Below are 26,520 nucleotides of genomic sequence, written 5' to 3'. Positions count from 1 at the left end.
CCCTGTGAGAATTATCCAGTGTTGCTCCATCATAATATCTGGGAGTCTAGAAAATGGAGGAATACAATGAGTGATATAAGAAAACACTCATGTCTTCTTTTCAAAATAAGTAACACATAGACTTCCTGTTCCATTTGATTTTATGTTTGATATATTGTGTAACTATCTGGATATTTATATCCCACTGCAGCTTAAGTAAACCAGAGTTGAGAGACCAAAGAGGCATGATCTCATAGTACCTATGAAAAGAGAGGTTTCCATCTATTCATTCTTTTGCTCTATTCATTCATTCATTCATTCATTCATTCATCATTCATTCATTCAGCAAATATCTATTAAGGGCTTATTAAGTGCCAGAAGTAATCTGGGCCCTGGAAGTACATCAGTGAGCATTATCGTAAAATTTAATTTGTAGAAAACTGGAGTAGTAAAACACAGAAACAGAAAAGGCATGTGTACTTTCTTTCTGAAGTCTTCCAGTAGTGGTGGAAGAAGAACAAGGACCAAGTCTTTTAATCACTAGCTTGATGGCCCTTCAACGACTTCAGTTCTGAAAGCACATATTTTGAACAAATGTGTTAGTTTACACGTGACTGCTAAGAGTTGGGGGTACAAATGTAAAGTAGGATTGCAGGTCTTAAGAAACAGAATTGAAGCCAGCTAGCCAAACAATTACAAACAAATGGCGTGATCATGGTTCTGATAAAGCTCAACACAGGGAGCTATGGAGCACATAGTAGGTTCAGTTACATGCCCCGGAAGGGATAGAAAGGCTTCTAGAGAGGCCCTCCCAGTTGGCTCTGGAAGGAGAGGGAAATAGCCAGCATTGATATGGAAGGAGCAGGCAGCGGGAAGACAATGTGCAAAGATTTTCACTAATACTACCCTGGAGCTGGCATCTCGTTACAATCTCTTTCAGACCTTTTTGGAATTAAGCTTTCTCCCTCTTTCTTGACACACTAGAGGGTATTTTCTTCACCAAACTCCCTTGCCTGACAGAAGGCAGAAGAGTGACCAACTTTGGGAGTGGAGGTGCACATTGACTGGGAAGAAATAAGAGGGAGACTTCTGGAGCGCTGGAATGTTCTAGATCTTGATCTGGGTGTTGGTTGCATGCGTGTATACACATGGAAAATTCTATTGAGCTATATGCTTGTTAGAGCCATGCATTTCACCATACATTGAGCTAGAGCTCAATGAAGCAAGAGAGGAACCTCCCAGCCCAAGTGACATGATAACACTCATGCCATTCCTATCGCATTACTTTTCATATGATACAATTTGTGCTTGGCACCAGGTATATTCTGAGGTTTTTTTTTGTTGTTATGTTGACTTTCATTTTTCATTCTCTGCTTATTTTTTGTAGGAGAATCTTTTCGGAAACCTTTTCAGATTACATATGCCATTCAAAAGCTTGATTTTGTCCTGGGCTCCTACTTGTCCTCTGTTAAGGAATCTCCACAGTCTTAGACTGAGAATATATGAACCCATACACAGGGTACAATTCATTTGATAGTGTTTTAGAGGCTTCTGTGGCATACAGCTGTGGAACACGTGGTTTTTTTTTTCCATTAAAATTTTTTTTTAATGTTTATTTATTTTTGAGAGAGACAGAGAGACAGAGAGCAAGCAGGGGAGGGGCAGAGAGAGAGGGAGACACAATCTGAAGCAGGCTCCAGGCTCTCAACTGTTAGCACGGAGCCTGATGCGGAGCTCGAACTCACGAACTGTAGATCATGACCTGAGCCAAAGTTGGATGCTTAACTGACTGAGCCACCCAGGAGCCCTGAAACACGTGTTTTTGTTTCTCTCTTTGGGTGCATTGAGGAAGGGGATAATTCTACTACTTCTCTTATTGTATCTGGGAGAGTGAGCTATGTATGCTGTTATGTACTCTATAAATTTTGCCGAGACGAGATGAGTGTGGAAAAATCCAGAAAATGTTTGTTTCTATTTTGATTTATGAGCTTCTTAGAAAAGAGAAGGGAAAGACCTAAATAGTATACTTAGGGGATCTTATTTCTTCCCAACCCCTGGAACAGATTAAAAGAGGAGAAGAAATAAAACAATCTTTAAAGTTGATTGAGGGATAAAACACCCACAGAACAAATTTGACTCATTCAAGTTTTATGAATCTCCAAATAGCAGGTTTAAGTAGGTTTGCCAGAGCTTAGGTATATGTGTCTGCCAAGCAAGCTAACTTTTTAAAGAACGGAGTTCTTTGCATTTTCTCAGGTCAAAAATCAAGTTTGTAGTTTAGCTTTTGCTCTTGGAAAATATCAGATGAAAAAGAGAAGAAAACAGGCCATTTATTTAGTGATTGTAGAATACCTTGAATGAGAAATCTAATCTCAGGTAAGGCAATTCACGGGTCAGATGAAGCTCCACGTGAGGGTTAGAAAACTAAGCCTGGATTCCTTTCATGTTGCTCAGACAGGGTGATATTTGAGGCTCGCTAAGGCAAGCCTCATTGAATACTTGAAAAACCCTTCAACAGACCTGTACTGTAAATGTTAAACTTGCTTTAAGAGGCCAGATTTTAAGTGTTCTCAGCACTGGAAGAAATGATAATTATGTAAAGTGATAGAGGTATTAGCTAACAATACCGTTGCAATCCTATTGCAATACAAATATATTAACTCAATATGTTGGGCATCTTAAACCTCCACAATGTTGTGTAATGTTATACAAACATCACTCAATGAAAAAACACAAATCAAACCAAACCACAACCGCCACCTCCACAAAAAGTCCTTCTAGAGCTGTCCTTCCTCTGATGGCCTCGGTTCCCAATTCTCTCTTCTTCACACCAGGACTGCCAGTCACCTCACAATGGCTTTGTGGTCCAAGACCACTCGATATGGGTCCTCACCTTGGGCTTCAGGAATGCTCACACCTTGTCTATCTTTGGTCCTGACCAAGGGATCCTGGTCCTCGGGATCCTGACCTCTGTCATCTAAAGGTTACTTGCTGATTCCAGAACCAAATTGTGCAAATGTGTTTATTGATGCAATTCTGCTAATGGGAGATGTTATTGTACCATGATGCCCTCGTTTTACTTTCATTAATCAAATGACATTAAAATGTTTTGTTGTAAAAAAATGAGAGAACACAGTAATCATGCTTAAGAGAATGAAAAGATTCAGGATCTTTTCACCCAGTAACTACTGTTAACATATGCATATTTGTGCACATGCATATACACATGTATATAACTTTTTGCCTTTTTCATTTAAACAATATTTAACTAAAAGCATTTTCAAGTCAGTAAATACATTTCCAGGACATCGTTCTCTGTGGCTGTAAAGTATTTTATTTTTAAAATAAATGACTATTTATTGCTCTTGGATAGGCACTTGCTCTTGGATAGGCAACTACTGTGCATTTTTTCTCTATTAACTGAATTGTGAATCCTGGTAAATCATCTATATTTCTGAATAATAATGTTCTTAGAAAACATCTTCGACCTAGAATCTCCAGGTCAAATGGGTGCATTACAAACACCTGGTCACTTTCTCAGCTAGCTTATCTTTATTATTTAAAAAAAGGAATGTATGCCCATTGTAAAATCTTGAGTCATATATAATGAAAAGTAACTTCTTCTTCTACCAGAGACTCTTGGTTCTCCCATAGGCAACTACCGTTAAACATTTCTTCTGGTACCTTCTGGAAATAGTCTGTGTAAGCATATACATGTAGTATATATTTTTCTTTTTACAAATGGATGTACATGCTTTATTCTGTACCTTTATTTTGTATAATCAAAAGAAAATGTATTTGGAGCTTCTTCCAGTTTAGAACACATGGATCCAACTCATGATTTGTGCTGGCCACATAATAATGATGGTATGAATGTATCAAATTGGATATGATCGTTGTTCTGTTCATGGAATTAGGCTGTTTTCTCTCCTTTGTTAAGACAAATACAGCAACAACACTCTCATACATCTGGGTTTTTGTACATATATGAACCTTGACAAATTCTTGCAAGTACAGTTTTAAGGCTTTTGATACATATCCCCAAACTGTCCTTTATTGAAGAATACATTTACATTATTATGGGGAGAAAAAGGACATAGCCCTCCCTTCACCCCCTCCCCCCCACTTTATTTCTTTTTACAAAAAAGCTTTAGGGACAATATTTAAGTTCCTTTTTTTTAATGTTTATTTATTTATTGAGGGGGAGGGAGGGGCAGAGAGAAAAGGAGAGAGAATCCCAAGCAGGCTCACACTGTCAGTGCAGAGCCCGACATGGGGCTCTATCCCATGAATTGTGAGATCATGACCTGAGCTGAAATCAAGAGTCAATTGCTTAACTGACAGAGCCACCCAGGTGTCCCTAAGTCCTAAGGACCAGCTGTAAAGTTGGGGTTTTCAGCCCCAACTGGGTAAAGAAGGAAACTGGGTAAAGGCAGCATCTCTTTAATATCCTTCTGTTCTTCCATCAAAGAAGCCATTTCCTAACATGCTGGATTGTTAGTGAGTATCCACAGAGACATTTCAACTTCAGCTCCTTCACCAGGAAGGGCACCACGACTCTGCCCAATCAAATTTCTCAGTCTATTTCTTTGCCAACCGTGTCACCAGTGCTTCTTAGCATTTTTTTTTAATTACTTAAGTATCTCTGTCTCAGGTATCTTATTCCTTATCTTTTTTTACTTAGAGTGTAAACTCCTTGAAACTAGTGGATTATTTTGCTCAGTATTACATTTCCTGCTCTATTCACTATTCAGTATTACGTATTCCTGGTCTATTGGAGTGGCTTAGTCAGTTTTTATTGAAAGCATGAGTCAATTCAGTCAAGCAACAGAAGTTTCCAGAAATCCCCATATCATAGCTCACTTGTCACAAGTTTTGTACTGTTGTTTTGTGTGTTATCACCCTCTGAATTAAAGCAAGAATTTTAAATCTATGGTTCAAGGATGAGCTTCAGAGGGTGTGTGATAAGCTTATAGGCCAAGTCTGGGGTACATGTGAGAGTGTGTCTTTTGGGGAGTTGGTGGAGAAAAGGAGAAGTTTCTTCGTGCTTATGGAATATTAATATTTTCTCAAAAATAATTTAGCATAAATTATGCTAAAGCAGATATGTTAAGAATCATTCTTTTAATGTGACTGGTGAACTAGGTGTGATGTTCTTGACTCTAAAATAGATACTAAGCTGATTAAGCAGCGTTGGGTAATTGTAAGGCAAGCAATATTATGGGGAGCAAAGAACCCCTTCTAGTCAGAACCATGCTTTTTCTTCTGGATTTGTAATGATTGCTGGAGAATTCTTGGGGAGAAAAAAAAAGGTGTGTTATTTTCACATTCACTTTGAAAGAGAGATAATCTAACTTACATGACAAAATATTCAAAAATAATTAAAAATGAAATATTCTGATTGATGACACTTATAGATCAGTAAAGAAGATTAAATGTAATGTTTTATAATTTTAAAATGTTTTTCATGTGATTTTTCTTATATTACAAGAAAAGGTTCAGAGAGTGCTAAGTGGATTACTAAAATGATTTAATTATATTTTTAAGTATTTCCCTGTTCAAAGAGAATTTAAGTAGCCAGTATTTTGAACATGAGATTGTTACACACATGAAACTCGGGGGATACATGGAAAGGCAGAGCATGTTCCTTTTGAAGAAGGATTTCGTTAGCATGTGGGAGGAAATAGCACAGTGTTTGGTCTTCTGGCTAAAGGTAGTACGGAGAGAATTGACAGCTTAGCCAAGGGCCCTGGAAAGGGGGCTGTTGGAAAAAACATAATGAGGAGAAGAAATTAATTTAGAAAGCTGTCTGGAAAAATAATAAAGGTAATAAAGTAATAACATGTTATTTTCAGAGTCAATATTAGCATGTGCCCAGATCCCTTCCAAAACAAAAAACCAAAAAAAACCCCACAAAAAACAAAAAACAAAACACCAGAAAAACAAAACAAACAAGTCATTCAGGAAAAAGAAGGGGGGGGGGGCGTTGATTAGATGAATCTGGACTAGATTTCATGAATAAGTGGTTTGGCCTTGGCGCAGAACACTTTCATTCATTTTCGCATTCAATATTAGGTTAGCAGCTGCTATCTCTTATTTTATTTATTTATTTTTAAATGTTTATTTATTTTTGTGAGAGAAAGAGAGAGAGAGAGAGAACTCAAGAGAGAAAGAGGAGGGGCAGAGAGGAAGAAAGAGAGAGAGAGAGAGAGAGAGAGAGAGAGAGAGAGAGAGAGAATCTCAAGCAGGCTCTGTGCTGTCCACATACAGCCTGACCTCACCCACCCAGAAGCGTGAGATCATGACCTGAGGCGGAATGAAGAGTCCACCGCTTGACTCACTGAGCCACCCAAGCACCCCTCAGTTAGCAGCTGTTATATGTTAGTGCTGTGTTAAGGAACACAGGCTATTGGCTGCTCTGGCCAATGCACGGGAAGTGGCCCACTTCAAGTACAGACAGTCTAGCGTTTTGTGGGTTTTTAGAAGGTGAACTAAAAGTGGGACAGGTCCTTATCGTACTCAATTTTATAATGAATCAAGATTGTGATTCTCTGCGACCCCACTACACAGGTAGGGAAAATAAACTGCAAAAGGGACACAGTCCTAACCTCAGATTCCACAGCTTGGCCAAAGTTAGTCTTGTCACTGATGCTCATCTAGACTGTCAACCTCTGGCCCACGCCGAACATGCTTCAGGTGAATTGAAATAAAGATTATATTGTAATATGAACAAATTAACCTGTTAAATTTGTAAATGTTTACTAGTTGACAGAGGCCGGGGTTACTCACACTCGGTAATTGGACATTAAGCTGCTATATGGTAGCCTATTAACTACAGAACAGCTTTGACGATTGATTTTTAAGATTTTTAATTAACAAAGAATGAGCAAGATAAATCTGAAAGGTGAGGAGCCACACGAAGTTGTGAAGAGTGAGAAATTTGAAAACAGTTATTCACTATCCTTCAACGTATTAACATGATCCAGCATGGTTAAAAATGTGACAGTTTTTAAAATTTTCTTATCAGAAGTGGAACACCCACATTTATGATTGCCCAGGTGTAATGTATGTTAAGATGTAAAATTTATAATAAGTATTTAAAATGCTATGTTATCATGAATTTGATGGATGTACGATTAGGAAATGATACAGCCTCCCCCCCCCCCCCATTAGCAACTTTTAAAAGAAAAGAAAGTCTAGTTAGAAAACATTCTTATATATGAAATAAGCTTTCCAGTTGCGCATGGATATTCATTAGTCATGTGTTTCTTGTTTTAGCTCAAGTCTTAATATTAGAAATAAGATAGAGACTTTAAAAAACCACACACACACACACACACACACACACACACACACACACACAAATTCACACAAATTAGTCTCAGCCATGAAAATAACCATGGATTCAATTAGTAGAAATTTGAAATGGCTGATACCCAGATAGGTATCCATAGACTAGTTAAACATATTTTAAAGAGGTAATCTTCAGTTTCTCCCTTGTTTTAATAAACCTTCATTTTGGAAAAATAGAAAGAACCTGGACATCACTTCGAAATGGCTCATTAATTGGGGCGCCTGGGTGGCTCAGTCGGTTAAGCATCCGACTTCGGCTCAGGTTGTGATCTCAGGGCCCATGAGTTCAAGCCCCGCGTCAAGCTCTGTGCTGAAAGCCTGGAGCCTGCTTCAGATTCTGTGTCCCCCTCTCTCTCTGCCCCTCCCCTATTCATGCTCTCTCTCTCTCTCTCTCTTTCTCAAAAAATAAACGTGAGGAAAAATTAAGAAAGGATTCATTAACATATTAGTAAGTTAGGATTTATAGTTGTTCTCATAGTAAAAATTATGATTTATTTTTCACATAAGTGAGTTACCTCCATGAAGAAACCAAAAATTTGCATGAAGCAACTTAGGTTGGTTTCAGAAATACCTCATGGACTCTGTCTTTTATTTCCATTCTTTCTTATGATCTATGATAATTTGCCCAGTCTAATGGTTGCCCGATTCACGGTACAATTTTTGTGCCTTGGTAACAAATCAAAACTATGACACTTTTTACTACTATTCTTTGATCTACAAACTTACTTAGGGGAATCATGCTCTTTCTCTTTCCCTCCCTTTCTTTCTCCAACTTTTTAAGTATGTTCCTCCTCGTATCCATTTCCTTTTAAATAAGTGATGTCCCCTTAGCCTTATCTAATCAGATTAAAAACAGTGACTCAGATTACGAAATTATATTTTGACAACAGGGTAATCTAAAGCCCTTTCCAAGCTCAGTTGATGTTCAGACGGGTTATCTCTTTGCCCCTTCCTCTGAAGTAACTCGTGGATCTGATGCAGTAACTCCCCTCCCAGGGGGATGACAGGTAACACTGGCTCTAGCAGTCGGTTGTTATAGTCACTTATTCTGGCCCCCAGTTTCTTTCTCTCTCTCTGTTGCTACCCCTTTCTTTCTTCCTCACTCTTTTCCTTTTGACTAAAAAGTGATCTTTAATGACTCGCTAAATGACAACCCCCTCGCACCAGGAATTTTCATGCCAATATTGACCTCACCTTTCTGAGAACCAAGGGGCTAAGTAATCAATTCAGACAGAAGAACAGATAGAAATGAATGTGAAATGTGGCAGGGGTCTTAGCCCAAGTTGTGTCGATTGTGAGATCCAAAGATGTGTGAGCCTGTCAGGTGGATTGATGGGGAGGCCCACTGAAAGTTGTTTTGTGGGAGGGATTACTGGACAATCCATCCAAGGCAGAGAGGGAGCCAGGCATGAGACACTTCATTCAATAACAACACCTCAGACTTATGAGGGGAAGGGAGATTCTGGGGATTTCTCGGGTGGCGGTGTCTATCAGCCCAGCACATTCTTCCCCCCTCCTCCAGTTGGACTCGTGTCTGAGGCTTCCAGTGACCTGTGAGCAGTGTCTGTAAGTGCAAACTGAAAGAGCCGTTCGGCCATGTGAAGACTCCTGGGGCACAAGCATACTGTTTTGGTTGCGGCCATCTGACATACGGTGATACACAAAGAGAGAGACACATTCTCATCCACTTCAAAAGCTAACTGCCAACAACATTGGGTCCTCACAGGATCAGGTGCGTTAGCAGTGGTAGGAGGCTGTGGGGTATGTGGGGTCAGCCGTGTCCAGAGAGGGGTGGTGTGCGGGAGGCATGATGCCAGGCAAGTGGAGAGCGGCGCATGGTAGAGGCAGTCGCATGATGGCCAAGCCAGCAGGTACCGCATGGTGGGTAACTACACTTGTGTGAACCAACTATTGGCCCCCTGAAATACGAGGAGGAGGAGGACTTTGCAGCAGTCTGAGCCACTGGAGGAAGAAAGCAGTGATACTTGGGTTATGTCTCCAAATTGGCTCTACGTGCTACAAGTGTGGCTCCTGAAGAAACACACGCTCTCAAAGGCAGCATGCAATAATATTGCCATGACTCAATATTTTAGTCTCGAAGCCCATTTCCATTCATTCTACTCTGTAAGAAGTTAGGATTATGAGTGCTACGATGAGAAAATGGGTCGCCATTTTGATCAGGAAGGCGATTGTGAAATATGAGGGTGCGGGGGGGGGGAGGGGGAAGCCAGGAGAATTAACAAAGGTAATTAAGGTAGCCAAAGCGAGATAAGCTGATTTTCACGTTACAAAATATATTTTAATTGAGCAAAAAAGAGAGCTATTCACATCCATGTATTTACAGGAGGCAGAAACAGCAAAGATAACTGTGAAAACTGACACTGGGAATTATAGAGGAGGAAATAGACCAGTTACTTCTTGTACTCAGCCTCATTTTTTGTTTTTTCCCAAGGCTGAAAATGATAGCGGATTATATAAACAAAGCGAGAATAAAATTACTGTGAAATAATGCTAACTTCTAGCAGTCTCCTTTAAGTGCATCCTCATTATTTGTCAGTTCACCTGCCATGCATACAAGAATATTAATTTTTTTTCTTCATGAACTGCCCAAGGATCGGGCAATCTTCAGACACTGAAAGCATGTGTTCCTTCGTGCATTGGTGCATGCTGAATAGGGTTGTCCTTTTTCTAAATTATCGTCTGCTTGCCTGTGCAATTTCCATGAGCAAATATGGGTATTTGCACACGCAAATGGAAGTGCCTGAAAATAATATGCGCTCAGTATTCGTGGGCCCAGCCAGCCAGGGTTTGACTTTTTGGAGTTAAGAGCCCTGTACATGCTCCATGAATTTCTGAGAAAGCTCACTTAGCAAGCACAATACGTAAGCTGAGGCTATAATTCCATTAGCTAAATATGTCTTCGTGCAAAACCATATAGTTAGGGTCTGGAGTTGTAAAACCCTTCCAAGGACATTTTACTAGGATCTGATAGAAGCTAACTCTTGGCTGTGAACGTATTCACTGATAGGTTAGGGTTTGAACTGTAGGATAAATCTTTCAATTTTCTTTTAAGCGATTGCTTAAAAGGTTGTATTATTATGAGAAACAAGAGGGGGAGCTCACACATTCAGGGCTATATTGCCAAATAATGTCTGAAAAGCAAAAGATTACAAAAACGAGCAAGGTTGGTAATCACACACAACCAGGCTTCCTCTCAGAGGACCTGTATATCCTAATATTTTAAGGAATCGATTTACCATTTTACTAATGCAATATACTGATGTGTAAGTCTCATAGATGTGCTGACCTGTATCTATACCTTGAGAAATCTAATGGTTTCTTTCAGTCTGAAATCTTCCAGCCATGGCTTAAGAGATGACTTTGGATGCTCCTCACTATTCTAGAATCTCTTAAAGCTGCCCTGTTTACAGACTCTCAAGTCCAGCTCTCTTTTTCATGACACAGACACAAAATCCTAAAATACTTTTTTCAGTTTTTATTTCCACAACATAATTTTCTTAGTCAAGTTATTCTGGAGCATCATTTAGGAATTTCTACTTATTACATGGTCTCTCGTCACTGTTCAGTTTGTGAATTCTTTTTAAGGAAAAAGAATATTCACATCGCACCAAGGGGAAAAGGGATGTTTTCCTGGGTCTTTGGGAGGCCAAATAACCAACTGAGAAGTGAAAAAGTAAATTGATCAACTGGAATTCTTATATATCATGATGAATAATAATTCAAATGAAGTTCCCCCTCATGGTCAGTTGTTGTTTGAATCTATGGGGCAAACTGCATTTCCCAAAGTTCCGGACCCACAGGCAGCTGCAGGGGCCCCAGCTATATGCACGCACGCCCATGGCTACACGATTTCCCTATAGCTGAGGATGCTGCGGTTGAGGCAGGTGTCTGGGGCTTGGCAGGGGTGTGCCGCTGCACAGCTGCAACATGACCTCCTGTCCTGCAAGCTCTTCTAGAACCTTTCTCTTACCTCCCCAAAACACAGAATCACATTCTCCCTTTCTCGGCTCTGGGCAAACTTGTGATTTGCTTATAACCTGTAGAATGTGGTTCAAACGACACTGCGATTTCTGAGGCTCAGTAATCAAAGACAGCACAACTCTGCCTTGCTGGCTGGGACACTCACTTTTGGACCGCTGATCCATCAGGTAGCAGCCAACACCCTGAAGCTCCACACTATGAAGAAGCCTAGGCCACCAGGAGAGGTCAGGTGTTGGTGCTGCCACCAACAGCCCCTGATGGGGCCAAAGCTGACAACCAGCATCAATCACCGGTCATGTGAATAAACATACCTCCATATGACATCAGTCCTCGCTATGGATTCAGCCCCAGCCTTTGAACCTTCTAGCTGGGAACCAAGTCTTCAAAGAGCAGAGAGAAGCCATTCCCATGGTGCCTTGTCTAAATTACTAACCCAGGGAATCCGTTAGCATAATAAAGTGCTTGCGTTAAGCTCCTGAACTTAGGGTTAATTCAACAGAAATAGCACCCAGAAGAATTAACAAGGTACTTGAGATATTGCAAGGTCCATTTGGGATGAGACAGTTGGGCTATCTAGTTCTAAAACCCAGTGATATTGAATACTTTTTCAGAGAGAAAGTCACTGGTTAATTATTTCAAGGACAATATTCTCAGTTTACAAATTAGCTGTAGCTAGAAAAAGTATACGCAAAAGTCTGTTTTGAAATGATAGCATTAGTAAATCGATCACACCGGGGGATAAGTTGCACAGAGAGCCAAGTTGGCCAGAAGACGTTTTGTCAGTTCACGTGGGCATGGGTGGTGCCACCCCCATTCTGTTTTCATTCTCTGCCTTTCTCTTCCCCTTCTTTTCTCTCATCCTAGCCCGCAGCCCCTTACAAGGCGGGCTGGTGTGCTTATGCGAAGTCACGTGGTCCATGATTGTGTGAAGTCAAAGTGGTTTACGTTTTGCCCCTTATCATGCACATGCCTGATGATGGGAAAAGTTACTTTTACGTGCAACAAACACCAACTTTCTATTTCTCCCCACAAGCCATAGTGACAAAGAGCCAAAAGGATCTCTTCACAAATTATTTTGGAAGTGACAGCTCCCAATGATAATGATGGTAATGATGATCCACGGCTAGAGAAACTCAACAGAAAAATGTAGTAATAACTGTCCGGGATATTGTACATATATTTAGTGGGAAAAAAATAAATTCTAAGAGGAATAGTTTGGAGTGCAAAACTAAAGTGTAAGGTAGAGAAAGAAAGTGCATTTAGAAAACATTTCTCAACATTGGCCCCTCCATTCCTGCTAATTCCAATGTGTTTATAGGTAGACACGAGGCTTGTTTCACCTGGAGGCTGAACACAGGACAGTTATGGTAGGTTCTGGCCTCATGTGGCCCGTCCTTTTGTACTGAAACGTTTGTAGCGGATCTCAGGTAGATTCTGTGCTGTCTCAGCACTATACGAATTTTTATATTACACATTGAATTTCACCTCTGGGGGGAAAGCTGTAGAAGTGAGTGGACACTGTAGACAATGGTACTGGGAACAGGTGGATTCTTGGTTACTATATAACATGGTCTGAAATGAGTCCCTTTCTTGATTGTTCACAATCTAAATGATAGTCAAAAAAAAATAAATTTGCACAACCATTTCTATAGTTACTTTTATAACTACTAAAAAGAAAAGCCCATGATATATTTCTATTATATGAACAGAGAATTATTGCCTGTGTTAGTTCCAATCAAATCCCCCTTTTGTTTTTAAATTGGGCAAGTGTGGGAGAGATCACACGGCAGAGACAAGAGCACAGGTGACTGCTACAAGCACATCTTGCATTCTGCATCGAAGGCATCACTTCTGTCACGATTGCCACACCGCTGTTTACAGAAGATCCCCGACTTGGCGAATCTAATTACACATCCTCCTGTATGGGTCACCGGATATCTGGTCCTAAGTTTCTACAGTTCTTCTTGTTTAAGAGGCAATATCTGCGGTGGAAGGAGGGCACAAACTTAACTCCTCTGAGCTCTGGCACTGCTCCTGTGATTAACATTGCGCCTTCATGATACAGAAAGAAAATCCTGAAATATATCTTTCAATTTGACAATCAGTAGAGGGGCTATTGTAGTTTGAAATATTCATAAACTTTTCCTCCTGAAAATTAGTCCTATGCTTAGTCCCATTTAAACAAGTAGGCATCCTACAGTCAAAGGGTAGTAGAACAGAAAACAAAATGGCAAGAAATATGTGTTAAGTGATAAGTTTTTGGTTTGAGGAGAACAGGAAAACTCCCTTGGGACTCCAGCAGGTAAGCTAGTTAGAGGGGAACTTCAGAAAGCTCAGAGGCTAGGGTCATTTCCTATCCATGCTATGTCCCTGGCAAGTTCACTAAGGGAAACAGGAGGTGTTGGAAATCCCAGAATAGGTTTGGAGAATCTGAGATCAGATGAGACTTTAGCTCCTATGTCTGGAGAGCAAAGAGATTTCACGGCCCCAGAATCCTTCACGCACAGCACAATGTAAAAGCAGAAGGGAGATCTGTCTGCACGTCTAGACAAGCATGTCAGGACAGAAGCACAACCAGTTGATGACAAGAACAAGCCTCTCCTCCCCTGTCCCCCCACCATACTTCTCAGCATTATGACATACTGAAGCTTCTTAGAACTTACACAGTTCTGGGGAAAGCAAGGGGGGATGAGCGATGTGTGGGTGGGAGGTAGGGGTGGGAGGCAGAGGGACAGTGGTGGGGAGCAGAAGGGGCAGGATCGGAATGAATTCAGATTATGTTTCTGTCACTTGGCAGGATACACGCTCCCATAAAAAAAAAATTAAAGTCAAATGCAGAATAAATTGAGCATAAAGATTCTAGCCAGATATACTAGCCAAAAGATCTTGGGTAAGACACAACCCTAACTTCTTCCTTTTTAAAATGGGGAGAGCTAAAACTTGATGTCTTTTCCATTTTAGGGTCTCTGCTTAAAATGTCACTTCTTGTAAGTTTTCCTGACCCAGCCCTTCATTGGCCCCTGCTCCAGAGTACAGCTTTGGACCCAAACCTCCCCCCCCACCCCCCACTGTAAGATCAGAAACTACAGCAGGAGTGGGGTAGAGTCTCTTATTTATGGGGGTATCCCTGGTGGGTGGCTGGCACCATACTTGGTCCTGAAAGGGTAGGAGGAATGAGCACAGGGATGAGTGCAGGGTTCTGAGACCTTATGCATATTATTTATATGATACTCAAGTGAGAAATGGATTAGGTAAAATTATGTGAACCAGTAAAACTGCAACAGTAGTAAGAGTTACTGCAACTTTTCAAGCACATGGACTTAAGAATCATACAAGGGGGGAATCAGTAGAAGGTGTATCAAGGCACCGATCCAGCTCTGTATGTTAAAGCTTCTGCTTCCAAATGGTAATTTTTAGAACCAATCTTGGATGATTTCCGCTTGTAATGTAAAGTCCTTTTTTTTAAAGGCTTAAAATTTATCTTCTTCCTTCAATATCCTCAGTGCCTACTTGACTCACTATTTTCTTTCATGTTTATTTATTTTTAAGAGAGAGAGAGAGAGAACAAGCAGGGGAGGGGAAGAGAGAGAGGGAGCCTCAGAATCCGAAGCAGGCTCCAGGCTCTGAGCTGTCAGCACAGAGCCTGACCGGGGGCTTGAACTCACAAACCAGGAGATCATGATCTGGGCCGAAGTTGGGCGTTTAACCCAGTGAGCCACCAGGTGCCCCCGACTCATGATTTTCTCTGAATACACCTCCACAGCAACAAAATGTTCATAGAAAGGAGCTTCCTTTCTAGTCTGAGCCGCCCAGCGTCCCCCGTGGGAGGGGCTGGGGAGGGAGGCGGGGCTTGGAGCACTCCGGGTGGATCACACCCGCAGGCACTGGGCGCTGCAAGCCGTCCACCCTGCTCCCCGGGGCCACAGGGGCGTCCTTCTGCGAGAGGCAGATCCAGCGGGATCTCTGCGGTCACCAAAGATACACCTGGTCAGGGCCCCGCCCTCCTGGATGCTCAATTAATATGCACTTGAAGGAAGAAATGGAAGGTATCCTCTAACGTGCTAGCGTCCGTCCCAACTCCACATGCAGTCTCTCTCCCTTCTAACGGAGGCTGATGGCACACCACAGCTGCACGTCGGTACAAGAACCGATGACAGCGGTAGCTGACGTGTGTGGAGCGTTTACCACGGGCCGGGCCCTGTTTTAAGCCCTTCGTCCATCTAACGTAGTCCTCACAATGACCCCATGACTTAAGTGAGTTTTTTTCGTGCACTTCACAGGTGAGGAAACAGCCTCGGAGGGGCAGAGCCTCTCTTGACCTCTCCACGAAGCGACGGGGCGGTCTTGGGGGAACGAGGCAAGTGGGGGAGGACGGAGGGGCGCCGTGTGACGCTAGGACTCGGTTTCTTCTTGAGGACGCAGGCAGCATCTAAGAGCGTTTTATTCTCCTCTTCTCCTTTCCCTTCCTTCCAGCGTGGTCAAACTTCGATTTCCCTCTGTCGTTGTCGTAAAGGAACACGGGCCACACGGAGAGGCCACGTGCAGGTGCTTCTCCCCACAGGGCCGGCTGAGGTCCCCGCCAACAGGGAGTCCGGAAGTGGGTCTAAAGCTGTACCTTGGCCCCATGCTCCAGCCTCCAGCTCCCCAGCTTTGTTTTCCATTTGTAGGGCTAAAGCTGTTGGAATTTAGAAAACCCACGTCCCCCCCCCCCCCCCCAACAAAATCTGACTTTTAAGGCTATAGCCTTAGGGGAAAAAAATCTAGTTGGAAACTTGACAGTGAGGGACCACTCCTTTATTTTAGACTGATGGTTTCCTCTAAAGTGGGAGAGGCCACTTCACAAGGGCCACCCTTGTGAGTGGGAACTCACAAGGAGACAAGATTGACAGACTATGAAAAAAATATCAGAAAGTATTTCAAAAACGTTATCTTGCCTTATTGTTTTCACTTCATTAAAAATTTTTTTCTTAATGTTTATTTACTTTTGAGAGAGACAGAGACAGAGTGTGAGCAGGGGAGGGGCAGAGAGAAAGGGAGACACAGAATCTGAAACAGGCTCCAGGCTCTGAGCTGTCAGCACAGAGCCTGATGTGGGGCTTGAACCCACAAACCAGGAGATCATGACCTGAGCTGAAGTCAGACACTTAACCGACTGAGCCACCCAGGCACCCCTTTTATTTTATTTTTTTTTTTAAGTTTATTTATTTATTTTTGAGAAGACAGAGACAGTGTGCGTGTGGGAGGGCAAAGAGAGAAGGAGAAAGAACCCTAAGCAGGCTCCCATGCTGGGCGGAACACATGGAACTGTGAGATCGTGACCTGAGCTGAAACCAAGAGTCCCACGAGTAACCAACCGAGCCACCCGGGCACCCCTCTCCTGTGTTGTTTAAAGTAGCAATGTGAAGGGATAATTTAGTCTGAGTTTTGGGCCAAATATTCATTCATAAACTCTTCACCAGGTGTGCTCCATTGGCATTCTCCAGTCTGCTTACTGTTCATCAGTCTCGTCTGCTAGTCCCACATTTACTATAAAAATAAAACTCACCTGATTCCAGGTTCTTCGCCTCACCTATTCCCGTTAGAATTAGCTCTGTGCTCCAAGGTCACACCAGTTCTCATTCACTTCTCTGTTCACCATCAACCTTCTCCCACTTAACGAAAGGAAGACATACTTCTCTGTCAACCCAAATCTTAGGTAGTGCGGTGCCTTAAGGTATACATATCTTCAGGGTGTCAAATAAAGGGATAATTGGGTGCCTGGGTGGTCCAGTCAGTTAAGCATCCAACTCTTGATTGCAGCTCCCATCATGATCTCACGGTTCATGGGTTTGAGCTCCACATCTGGCTCTGCGCTGATGACACGGAGCCTGCCTGGGATCCTCTCTCTGCCTCTCTCTCTCTCTCTCTCTCTCTCTCTCTTTCTCTCTGTGCCCCTCCCCTATTCACGCTGTCTCTGTCTCTCAGAATAAATAAATAAACTTTAAAAAAGGGATAATTGAAAATATTAGTGTCCATAAACTTTTCTTTAATCCAGGAACTTGAAATAAAGCAAACAAACAAAGAGCTCAGAACAGCATGTACATCCATGGCAGAGAGGGCTCACTGGGTTCTCACATTTCCAGTTTATCTCCCACGACACTCAGTTCCTTGAGTAATGGGACTGTGTCCATTTTGTTCCAGCATTGAACAGAGCAATGGACATATAGGGGCCACGCATTAGATATTTGTGGAGTGAAGTTGGGACACTGTAAAATGATGAACATAGGAGTGTTCACAGATCCATTGTCTCTTCTCCATTCATTCCAATCCCACTCCCTGTTTGTCTCCCCCTCTTGGCCCTCTCCTCACGCCCCCTTCCACAGAGCTCTGTCTTGGCCAGAGCGGCTTCTGGAGGTTGGAAGGCAAAGCAGACCATGGGCGGGAAAGGAGCAGATATAAGAGGTTGGAGGTTGAGGGAGAGAACCTAGAGGAAGAGAAAAGTTAGTGGATCAGAAACAGTGGTGAGGGAGTCCGAGGCTGGGTGGGTGGCGGCGTTGTGTTAAAGCGGTAGTTGGGATATTACAGGTTTACAAAGGTTTGAAGGGCAAAAACCTGGCTAGGAAAAATAAGAGTTGTGAGTTTAGTTGGGTGATTATGAAGGGAATTGTCTTCAACGGCTTTTGAAAGACACAAGTCAACAATGGGACTCCACGTGTGTTTAGATATGCTTTGTGTGTTTGGACTGAACTTTTTCAGAGGAGCGATCGGGGCTTCACAGGGTTATAATGTGTTCCGAAGGTTTATCAATGAACGGATATCCTCTTTGGTCCCACCTTCTCCTCCTCCAGCTGCCAATCACTAACATTCATCAAGGTCTACTCTATCCCAGGCGCTGTGCTAAATACTTCACTTGTGTGATCTTATTTAATTGCCATGGTAATGCTTTGAGGCAGAAATTACCCTCTCTGTTATCCCAAAGACAGAAACAAAGCTGAGAGATGTTATCTGAGTCACACAGTGACAAATAAAGGATTTGAACCCCGTTGCATTCAAAGACAAGCTCCATATTCTCAAGTACTGTGTAATAGTGCTTCTGGAGATTTTAACTGATAATTTTTTATAAGAAATTTTTGGAGTCATGAAGGCTCTGGGATTTAATGCTCTCTGCTCTATGATATAGCTCATGATTTATATCACATGCTTTTATTTGTCCTTTTGGGCTCCTCAAAATGCATCTGAGATACTCAAGAACACATTTATATAAATTCCCAGTACATGGCTAAGTTTTCTGGGTTCTGCTTTATAAATTTCCCCAAATATTTGTGATGTAACCAAGGCAATATGTCTGAGGAAGCAGACATGAGAATCTAGCTTTCTTCCATTAAGACAGATGTTAAGAAGATTTGAAAAAATTTTAAAATGCTACCCTCTCACATAATTTTTCTTTTGCTTTAGAAAATACAGTCTTTAAAAATAAAAATATTCACTTACGTTACCATATAATGGGGTTATTATTGTTTTAAATGGCTTAATAAAGTAATGTTTGAAAAAATTCTCAGTTTTAATTTCCAATACTATAAATATCAATATAGACAAAAGCCCTTTGGGTTCTGGGATAAAAAGATTTGAGAACTACTGGTAGATTATTTAAAAATCCATGCACCGTGTATTTTTTGAAAACTATTATGGTCCAGCGCTGTGCGAGGTATTGGAAATAAAAAGGTAAATCTGACATAGGTACAGCCTTGGAGGGCTCTAAAGCGTATGTGCCATTGACATGTAAAGATAATTACAGGATACTCAGTAACATTATGGCAGGGATGCAAACAAAATGCACATTTTTCTGAATTGAATTCAACTCAGAATCTGAATTGCCATCCCCTAGCACCTGAAATGTCTTTAACATCCCCAGTTTACAGATAAGGAAACTGAGGCTCGTGGCCAAGCAGCTAGTGAGTAGTGGACCAAAGGAGCGAATTCAATCCATAAGGGGTGTGTGTGTGTTTTCATCAGGATTTCTTCATCCTTTTTTTCTTTTTTTTTTTTATCTCCAATGTTCTTGGATTGTTTCATAAATATAAATCTCACAGAACTCAAATTGTTAAAGAAAACTAAACTAGCAAAACTCCTTTTTGGGGATAATTTGTACAGTCACTTAATGATCCTTAAATATCTTTATTAAAATTAAATTAATCATTTGGTATAAATTATGATAAATTATGTCTTAGAGAATGAATGATTATTTGTTACTTATTTAAGATGTCAGTGTCTATGAGTTTCCCCTTTTGTGGGGTAACAAAAGATCTCACATTACAAATTACATTACAAAAGATCTCAAATTACAGTGCCTTAACTAAGAGAAATTTCTGTTTCTACTTTTCTTCAATTTCATTACATTAAAATGTAAGAAAAATATGATCTAAAAGAACCAATCTCCAAATAAATGTACAAATAAATAAAATAAAATGCATTCATTCCACTGGGAAAATCACCCCATGCCAAATGATAGGATTTTACTCTATGCAAAACAGTGTCCCTTTCGTAACGAGCTTAGTGCAATAAACGTGGCTCAGTAGAACTTTTATTCAGTAAGGAAGCCATAAATACAGACCTTATGCATTTTACTTGATCTGCTGTAGAAGTGCGTTTTGTTGAATCATAACTTTTAAAAGCTTATAAAGACATCCTCATATATTCAGAAATACCATTCTTGCAGGGAAAAAAAGCAACAGTGAATCCTTTAATCACGGGCATTAAAGAAGATCTGTTCAGAGATTGCAAGGCTGCTGACTCAAGTTAACATTTGCTTGGCTTGCTTCTGGCTGCTAGCTAGCTTTGCATGTGCATGATGTTGATGTAAAATGACATTTGCACCTGTTGTTGCCATCCTATGTTAATTAGCATAGTGCCCTAAGTAGTAACCGGGCCATCACATCCAAACAGAAGCCATTAACATATTGCAGCTGTCATGACTAAGAAAGATACTGGAGCTGGGAGATGTGCGCATCCCTGCATACCTTGGCTCAGTTAGCAAAACTCTCCCAACTGGAGTCGCTTGGGAGAAGAAAAGAAGCATGGGATGTAGGCAGTCAGGAGTGAAAGAATACATTTTACTGCAGGTTTACTTTCATGTATTATGCATAGCCTTCAAGGTCACTGCATGATCATTTATAAGATTTTAATGAGATATCAAAGTGGAAAGAATGGAATGTAATTAATGGAATCTTATTGGAAAGATAGACAGGTATAATTAGAGCCCCCAAATACAATGCAGTCTTCCAAATTCTAGAGCTAAGTGGGAGACGAAATATCAAAATCACACTACAGACTAGATATCAAAATCACATTACCATATTGAGATAATATTTCATTACCAAAAGCTTTGAACTCTTTTCAGCAATACAACAATTTCAGAAGGAACACGTAGATGGTTCTGTAACAGAGTAATGATGGGTACCTGAGTTAAAATATACAGATTTTTTTGTAAGCCCAGAGAAGGCAATGACCTATTCCAGGACTTGAAGAAGAAGGGTTTTTATTAAGTATGGGTATATTCTATGAATCATTGGACCGGGGCACACAGGTCAGCTCTCTTATGCTGCTGAGCTTTTCATTCCCCAGAAGGTGTTTTGTTCAACATACAGTCAGGTTTCTTTGAAGTTAGTTTGGTTCTATATATTTTTTCAACTTATAAAAATTGCTCAGCTCATACCAATGTTGTTTAAAATGTCGACACAGCATAAGAAAAATCTAGATTGATGAGTACCTAGTTAACCAGAGACTTCACTCAACTCACTTTTTTTTTTTTTTTTTTTTGCATTCAGCCTAGGAGAAAAGAGGCAAGTGGAAAGAAATTAAATGAATAACAGAGGTTTAATAAAACAACAAAACAACTTCCAGAATATGTGCTGGGGATTGATATCCATACTACTAGATTTTCCAGAACTTTATGCGCACATTTTTGTTCAGGAAGAGCTGAGGTTAAAAATAATGATTCCCAAGTCCAAAGGACTTTGAAGTCTTTCATCATTCATCAAAGAAAAATAGAGTCCATTCAGCAAACTGTCCTAAGTAAGGCAAGAATATGTGGCATAGTTTAGAGAGATCTCATAGGTAAAAATCTTGAGGGGGAAGCATAACTTTATTTAATCACTGAACCCCCAAGTATACATATTTAATTCCTTAAACATTCTAGTTAATTTCATTCAGCCTCAACTTCTGTCTTTTAAAAGGCAAGTTGTTAGTTTGAGTAAAAATTTCTTTTCAGGATAATATTAAGGAATGAGACCCATATCTACCCAATACTCCCCCCTCCCAATTTAGTCAATTTCATATGGATGCAAGCTTATGGCAGAGGGAATGGGAAATAGCTAACCCGGGTCAGGTGAAACTTTACCACATACTGGTTGGCTGAATGACTAAATGTTTCACTCCTTGGCAGTGGTAGTTTTGGGGTTGAAGGGAAGATACCTTTAGGTATGTCTAAGGCTGTCATAAACCAAGAAGTTTAGTATTAAAAAACATGTTTACTGGTCATGAACAAATGCAATAAAATCATAGACTTTTTATTGATGATCTAGGAATTTTTATGTAAATGTCTTATAATGTTCTCAAAAGTGTATTGTCTTATGGTTTAATTACAGAGAAATTGGTCACGTTTGAAGGATACTCGAGCAATTGAGAAATGAAAAAAAATCTTTACTTCTGTAGATATTTATGTATATAGTATTTAGATAGGAAGAAATAAGTGGAGATAATGGCCATATATTTTACATTTGCACCAAGATATTTTACCTCCGTCAATAAATTTTAGGTAAGTAAGGAGCTTGCCTAATATCAGTGACAAATGTGAGAATAGAAATTTATCTCCACTTCCTGTTCAACACTGGGGTCATGAGAACGTGCTAATTGTCTTAGATGCGTTATTACCCAAGCTGTCACTAATATGGCCCCTTCAATGCGTCACTGCGAATACTGGCACTCCAATTTATATTTCCCCCAACTATGACTCAACAAAATTCGATATTTGGGGGGAAGAAAGCAAATCATCATTTTAATCTAATCGACAATGGTAGACATATGAGAAAAAATAATTTAAAATTCATGAAGAAACCACCTTCCCATTTTTAAAAGGTTAAGTTCCCCTAAGCTATGAAAGGAAAACACCCTCTGAAGACCTGGGGAAGCAGTAAACACTGGTGGCAAGTGACAGGAATTGATCCTTCTTAGCTGTGCCTGTCATGTCTCTAAGTTTTATTTCCACCATCCCTAGAATGCTATGAAAGGAGAGAGCGGGCTCCGGACTATGGCCCGAGGGCTTGGTACCTAGGTCTCTGACTTTTCCTCAATTAGGAGGCCTCCCCGCCTGATGGAGAGACGTGCGTCTGACTGGGGGCTTGGACAGTTGCGAGGTATTGATTAGCCATAATGTGAAGTCAAATCTGAATAAAAAAGCCCCATGATCAAAAGACCTTCATCGGAGACAGCATGCCCTCTAAGTCAAGGGTCCAGAGATTCTGATGAGCTCTGTTTCCTTTCTGAGAGAGAGAGTTCCAGTTTCCTTATAAAGGCTCTCTTGATAAGAAAGTCCAGTGGACCTTCTGTCAGAAAAGCTGAGGCTTCAGATTTGACAGGCGCTTGTTAGTTTTTCATCGCAGATCATTCAACATTCAGAGAAGAGAGGAAAAAGGAGATGGCTCGTATTGCCGGGCGCCATGAAAGCCGGCCTCGCACCTCCACGGCTGCTGTCTGCATTAAAGAGAACGCAAGCCCTACCTGGCCTGCAAGGTGCTCGTCAGTGCTGACCTCCCCACAGTGCACAGAACAATCACCAAGTAAAGTATTATTTAGACCATGAAGAACCAACACGTGGCTTTTAGCGGAATTTAGAGAAATTATTTGTCTTTAAAGTAATAATATCTCTGCCTTCTCTTAGCGGATCCCTTATTATGATTTTTTTTTTAATTAAAATGTCTTGGTGCCTTTCATTTGTGCTATGTTTTAAAGACAGTTCTATATATCCCCTACCTTGAGCCTTTATTACAGCCCTGTGAAACAGTATGTACCAGTGTCATTGTCCCCATGTGAAGAATGCAGAAACAAAGATATATACAGAGGCCGTGAGCCTGTCCGAGGTCACACAGATAATTAATGGTAGAGTCGGGATCAGAAGTCGGGTATCATGACTCCTGGTCTGGTTTTCTTATCAGAGGACAAGAATTCAACCATTCAGACTCCCACATGATACATTTGCAGTCATGACTGAATGCTCTTTACGTAGCTTCATTCTAGAATTGCCAGACTTTAACAAAGCATCCCAACAATGACTGTGTTGTTTCTAAAGTTATCAAGGATGTACACAGTGTTTTCCGCATTCTCCCTTCTTTAATATATTACTGTGAATGGATGCGAATCAAACTCATTCCTACTGCGAATGTCCTCCTTTCCTTCCAATACTCTCTTAGTATGCCTGCATGCATTCGTTCCATCATGATTCCCCAGGATCTTAATTTCCCTGTTTCAAGGCTATGCTTGTTCTAGTCACTGTTGTATGTCCCAATCCAGCACCATCACTGGCCCAGAGCAGATATTCGATAAATATCGCTCGCAGGGATAAATGAACAGATGAGTGAAAAGAAGCTCCAGAAGTCAAAGGACAACCCTAGACAGATTATAGAGTATCGTGAGATTAGATATTATAGAGCTCTTTATAAATTAACAGAATACACTTGTAAAAATTATGGTCTGTCTCAAATTTCAGACAACTTGATTAGAACTTTGGGAGCTCCCATCAGAGCCTAGGCCCCCTGAGGCCAGTGACAATGTCTCGTTCACCTTTGTATCTGCAACTGCCTAGCACAAAGGAGGCACTACCACTACGTAACTGTTTGTCCAAGTGACAGATGTTTGTACTCTTTCTTCCCCTTCTATTTCTAATACACATGCAAGCACTCATTTGTAACATTTATTCAGTACTGTGACAGGCAGAAGGCCACGCACTTAATGTGCACTAGGATGTTTATTTCTCAAATAACCGGAAGAAGGAGGAAAAATCATTATCCCCATTATGTAGATGAGGAAACTGAGGCTCAGGAAGGTCATATGACTTGTCCAAAGTCGCACAGCGGGCAAGTGTTCTGACTCAGATCACATCCAAGATGAGCATTCCTAACCATTCTACTAGTCTGCCTCTCAGGCACCTTGCACTGTTTTCTTTTTAATGAAAGCAGCAAACACTTACGTAGTACTTACTATGTGCCAGCCATTGTTCTAAGCACATTGCATGGACTGATTTATTTAACCCTTGTATCCTCTCCATAAGCCTTCAAAAAAAAAAATCTTTTTATACTTATTGTGCCAAAAAGAAAATGGAGGCCCAGAGAGTTTAAGCAATATGCCTCAAATCACACAGCTAGTAAGGGTGGATGTAGGGTTTGAACCCAGGCTCTATAGCCGTAGAGTTAAGACTTTTAACCACTATGGAATGCCGTTTGTTGATGAAGTTTGCATAGTAGTCAAGTTTTTCTTTAATCTATAATCTTAGCCCTCACTAAGAATACTTAACCCATAATACTTAGTCCTTTCTAAGGCATAATTAAAATTTCTTTAGCATACATAGTCTATATGTATTTCATTTGGTACTTACCCCAAAGTGTGCCAATGTTTTTCTGATAGTCTGACATCTTTAACTAGATTTTAAGCTTCTGGAGGAACAATGGCTGTCACTTTAAAATCCAAATCCTTAGCTTAAGAGTTGAAATCTGTTATAATTCTTATTAGTTTGGTGTGATTAGAAAACTGTGAGTTTAAGGTACATTATATCCACTAGTCAAGAGATGTTATGGAACACTCATTATTATATAGACTAACTTATAAAAAATGACTTGTATATGTTCATCAAAGGCTGTTGAATAGTTCTATTATAGCATGAGGTAGAATTAAGATAACTGCTAAGTAAGTGTAGCTAAGAGGCAAAAACTACTTTAGGCTGGTTGAGGTTGATACTTTTCAGAGATTTCTGATGTAAAGCAGTTTTGGCATTCACCAACATGCAATCCTAGTGCCACCAGAGAAATTGTGATTTTCTCTGACATATGTCTCACTCTACTAATTAACCATTGGGAATGTGCATTATGATGTTAAAAATGTAAAAAGAGAATGGTAGGAATTAGAAAAAAACCAATTTTTTAGTATATATATTTGCACTTCTTGAGAGGCAGCCAATATATTGATTGTCTGATGTTCAAAAGCATGGGAAATACTTCCCAACACATGTTGAAATATATTTGGTATTAGCCTCATCTTTGTCAAATCAGAATGTCAGACCACTTATGGCTCACGGGAGATACTGACAAGATCCTCATGTTTTGCCTGAAACCCTCTATTTGTCTTTATTTATACAAAGTGTCTTTTACCAAAATGTTTTGCAAAACTTGTCTTCCCAGACGTTAACCCAATGATAATGCATGGGATGTCAGTATAAATGTCGATATACGTTTGTTTCTATTTGAATTGATACCAAGAAACCCTTTCAAAAAGAAACCATTGGGTTTTTAAAGCTTCCGTGGCTATTGCTAGTTTGACAGCCAGTAAGACTTGTTGGTCTATCTAGTCAGGGTCACCTTTATTAGTTGCCTAGTAAAGAGCTTTCAGGAGTATTCATCTGGAAGGAATTTCATATTACGAGATTTATTTATTTAGCTCAGACACTCTCAACTAGCAATAATTTTGTCCCCCCTGGGGATATCTGATAATGCCTGGAGCCATTTTCGATTGTCATGACTGAGGGTTGCTACTGAAATCTGATGGACAGAGGGGGCCAAGGATGCTGATAAATGTCCTCCAATGTGTGGGACAAACTTCCAAAGACTGACCTGGTTCAAAATGTAATAGCACCATGGTTGAGAAACTCTGTTTAAAGTCTCTGGTTCTCTGCCGAAAAAGTCCAGTGCCCTTGAAACAGGGAGAATGCTCATGCTTTCAATCATATCAGTCATTTACATTTTAGTGAGAGTTTGCTCTTACCTTTGGCCAGAGAAGTTTTCAACTGTGTGGGAATAGGGCTTCAGGGAAGGGAAAAAATATCTAGAGACATTGCATGGGTGAGTGGCATCATTGTAGGAAGAGACAGAACACAGAAATAAGAGGCTAAAGGCTAAAGAAGAGAGTACATTTCTTTTTCACATACAACTTCATGTATAGTCTAGT

This window comes from Acinonyx jubatus, chromosome A1 (genome assembly GCF_027475565.1).
Source record: "Acinonyx jubatus isolate Ajub_Pintada_27869175 chromosome A1, VMU_Ajub_asm_v1.0, whole genome shotgun sequence".
NCBI classification, from domain to species: domain Eukaryota; kingdom Metazoa; phylum Chordata; class Mammalia; order Carnivora; family Felidae; genus Acinonyx; species Acinonyx jubatus.
This window is presented reverse-complemented; position numbering follows the sequence as displayed.